We start from the raw sequence: 4,320 nt of genomic DNA on the forward strand, positions 1-4,320 counted from the left end.
CCCCGCCCCGCCACCATACACCCTCACTCTGAGAATGGGCACTTTGAGGCTTCTAGAACACATACGTGTTTAGCTATTTTGTACTGCATATAAATGCAATTATGCAATACATACTTGGATTTCACTCTGGTGTTGATGAGAGTCATCAGCATTATTATAATTGTAAATTATTCAAACTCATTGCATAAACATGTAAATGTTTTGTCCATTCTAATATGGGTAATTGTTTGGGCTACCATAGACTGATCTGTTCTGAGTATTTCTAGATGAATATGCATTTCTGCTGGTCATGCACATTAGTGGTATAACTGCAGGGCAACAAAATGGTTCAATGTTCAGTTTTAATAGATAAATTTTCAGAGTTAAGAAGCTGCCTCAGTCCTGAAAATGTTTTCTGCGCAAGTATGAAGACCTGAGTTTGGATCGCTGGCACCCATAAAAAAAAGTCAGGAGCAGTGGCATGTGCCTGAAGTTCTAGCACTGTGGAGATAGCAGGATCCCTGGGGCTTGTTGGCCAGCCAGTGTGGCCAAGTTAGTGAGCTCTGGGTTCAGTGAGAGACCCTGTCTCAAAAAATAAAGTGGAGAGCAATTAAGACACCCAACGTTGACCTCTGGCCTCCACATGCACACACATGCATTTATAACCCCTACACAAGTGCATATATATGAACAGGTACACACACATACCACCCGCCTCTCTTTCTCCTCCCTCCCCCCACATTTTGCAAAGACACAGTACCATGTGTATTAGTTTTCTGTTGCTTTGATAAAACACCACGACCGAGGAAACTTATAGAAGGAAGAGTGTGTTTGGCTTAGTTCTGGAAGGATAAGAGTTCATCATGGCAGGGAGGCACGACAGCAGAGGTGCCCAGAGCAGAAAGCTGAGAGCTCACATCTTTTTTCTTTTAATTTTTAATTTTATGTGTGTGAATGTATTGCCTGCGTGTATGTAAGTGCACCTGTGTCTTGCAAAGACTATGGAGGGCAGAAAAGGGTGTTGGATCCCCTGGAACTGGAGTTATGGATGGTTGTTAGCTGCTATGTGGGTGCTGGGAATCAAACCTGGGTCTTCTAGAAGAACAAGTGTTCTTAACCACTGAGCCATCTCTCCAACCTGAGAGCTCACATCTTTTTTTTAATAGTTTATTTATTTATTTATTTTTATTTTATATGTATGTGTGTATTGCCTGCATGTATGTGAGTGTACCCTTGTTGCACATTGCCTGGAGTTATGGACAGCTGTTAGCTGCCATGTGTGCTGGGATTTGAACCCGGGTCTTCTGTAAGAACAGTCAGTGTTCTTAACCGCTGAGCCATCGTTCCAGCTCCGAGAGCTCACATCTTTAAGCAAGCACAGGAAGCAGAGAAAGAGATACTGCAAGTGGGACTATGACCTTTCAAAGTCCACTCCTAGTGATGTGCTCTCTCCAGCAAGGTCATACCTCCCAAAGTTTCCATTACTCTTCTCAAACAGTGCCTCCAACTGACCAAGTGTTCAAATACTTGGAGCCTGTGGGGGACATTCTCATTCAAACCACTACATCATGTAATATTCTCTCTCACCAGCAAGCTAAGAGTTCCCAACACCTCACATACTCAGCAACACTGTTTTGTATATTAAAATGTTAGCCTGTCTGGTTATTATGGAAGTGTATCTGACTCTTGAGGTGGTGATGATGGTAAGTGTGTTGTTGGGGTTAGAATCCAGAGCCTCATGCATATTAAGCAAGTGCTCTAACTATTGGGCTAAACTTCCAACCCCCTCATTATGTAAATCAAGGGATATCTTTTCAATTTTTTTTGGCCCTTGAAGACTTCTGTGAATGAGCAGGACAAAATCATATTACCATCTAAGAAAGTGTCTTAGGCGTCTGGCATGGGGCTGACAGTGAAGGGTGAGAGTCTAGGCAGGGATTTGAGTCAGGGGATGTCAGCAGAGGGGGCCAACAAGGGCTTGGACTATGGAGAAGGTCATGGTGAGTGAAAGATCTAAATAGATTTAGGATCCATGTTGGAGGCAAAACTGACAAGACTTGGTGGCAGATTAGAGGCTGAGGCTGAGAGAGGGGAAAGCACAAAAATTATTCCTATAAAATTTCAGTTAGGGCTGGTGAGATGGCTCAGAAGGTGTTTGCCACCAAACCTAGTGATCTGAGTTTAATCCCAGGGACCCACAAGGTAGAAGAGAACCAACTCCCAGAATGTGTGCCAGGATGTGTGCCCATGCACGCATTCACCCACCAAATACATATAATTAATTTTTTTTCAGTTAGCTCACCATTTATTTCTGCTCTGTATTAGGTTTGATATCATTCAATACATTTTCTTTATTATTTTTTCTTTTTGTATTTTCAAAAGATTGGCTAGGAAGTTTTTTTTTATTATTTCTTAAAAAATATTTTATTGGCTCTTGACTTCAAGACAAGCCTGAGCTAACATAGTGAGACCTTGACCCAAAGAAAATTATGTAACATGCTGCTACTGTAAGGAACTAAATCCCTGCTGGGCAAACAAGGGTCACTTGAAGTAATAAAGAGGGCTCATTTCCTGCTTCCTTTTGATCTGGCAGGAAGGCCTTATTTTTAACTCCAGTAGGGCCCCTGCCACTGACCAGCTTAAAGTCATGTAGCCCTGGTGAGCTCAGCTTGGAGCCTTCTTTTCTTTGCTTAAGTTGCCCAATCCAAAATTAGGGAACGCAGACCCTCCCTTGGGACACTGGGTTCTCAGTTGGGGTGGAGGTGTCCCTACTTTTGGAGAGCTTTGTTTTTCTGTATGAATGTGTGTATGTGTGTGTGATTCTTTATGCATACAGATGTGGTTCTCTATCTCTCAATAAAAGTCTGTCTGGCTTCCGCTCCCTGCTGGCCTGAGATTTTTTTCCTACTTGTTAATTCTTTAATAGCCTGAGAAAACGAACCCAATAATACCCTTAGACTGATAACGATGTGATGCAACATTACAAAGACAAAACTAACGTTTGTTCATGAAAACTATGGAGAGCTCCCAAAACAACAAAATCTGTTCTAATGGAGAGAATAATTACCATAGATTCATAAGTAATTAAAAGAAACCAAAACAAATAAAATGATAAATTTGGTGAAAAAATATTTTATTTATTGTTTTTATTTTATGCATATGTATGTACTGCTTGCGTGTAGGTAAGTGTACCTGTGTCATACAATGCCCGCCGAAGACAGAAGAGGCTATCTGATCCCTTGGAACTGGAGTTATGGACAGTTGTTAGCTGCCATGTGGGTGCTGGGATTTGAACCTGGGTCTTCTGCAAGAACAGTCAGTGTTCTTAACCACTGAGCCATCTCTCCAGCCCCAGCTAAGAAGATTTTAATTGATGGGGCTGGAGAGATGACTCAGTGGTTAAAAGAACTGGCTATTCTTGCCGAAGACCCTGGTTCAAATATAAGCACCCACATGGCAACTAACAACCATCCGTAACTCCAGTTCCAGGGGATCTGACACCTTCCTCTGTCCTCCTTGGGCACTTCATGCCATGGATGCATTAACATACATGCAGACATAACACTCATACACTTAAACAAAACAAAATTTAAAAATATTTTAATTGGGAAAAAAAGAAACATACTTAGCCAAGCATGGTGGCACACGCCTTTAATCACAGCACTTGGGAGGCAGAGGCAGGCAGATCTCTGTGAGTTCGAGGTCAGCCTGGTCTACATAGTGAGTTCCAGGCCAAGTGGGGCTACAGGAAAACCCTATCTCAAAAAAAAAAAAAGAAAAGAAAGAAGGAAACAATATGTTAATTGGTGTCCTAGTTTGTTTCTTCATTGCTGTGACAAAATACTCTGACCACTACCAACTTGGGGAGGAAAGGGTTTATTTTTCTTACATCTCCCAGGTCACAGTTCATCAGGGAGCCCAAGGTAGGAACTCAGGGCAGGAACCTGGAGGCAGGAACTGGAGCACAGGCCATGGAGGAACACTGCTTACTGGCTTGCTCCCCTGGCCCTTGCTCAGCCTGCTTTCTTATGCAACACAGGCCCACCTGCCCAGGGGTGGCACCACCCACAGTGGGCTGGGCCCTCCCATATCACTCATCGAGCAGGTGCCCCAATGAACATGGCTACAGGCCAGTCCAATGAAGGCAATTCCCCAATTGAGGCTCCCTCACCCCAGGTGTGTCAAGTTGACACTAAAGCGATCCAGCACAATTGGTATGACCATTTTATCATTTGATTTGTTTTCTTCTCATTCTATACGGTTTCTGAATCTTAAGTTTCGGAGTTCTCTGAAGCCAAATGCAAGGTTCTATATAAATATCACATTAATGATCTGAAGATT

Source organism: Nannospalax galili, unplaced genomic scaffold, assembly GCF_000622305.1.
Source record: "Nannospalax galili isolate Female #2095 unplaced genomic scaffold, S.galili_v1.0 scaffold1496, whole genome shotgun sequence".
Lineage (NCBI taxonomy): Eukaryota > Metazoa > Chordata > Mammalia > Rodentia > Spalacidae > Nannospalax > Nannospalax galili.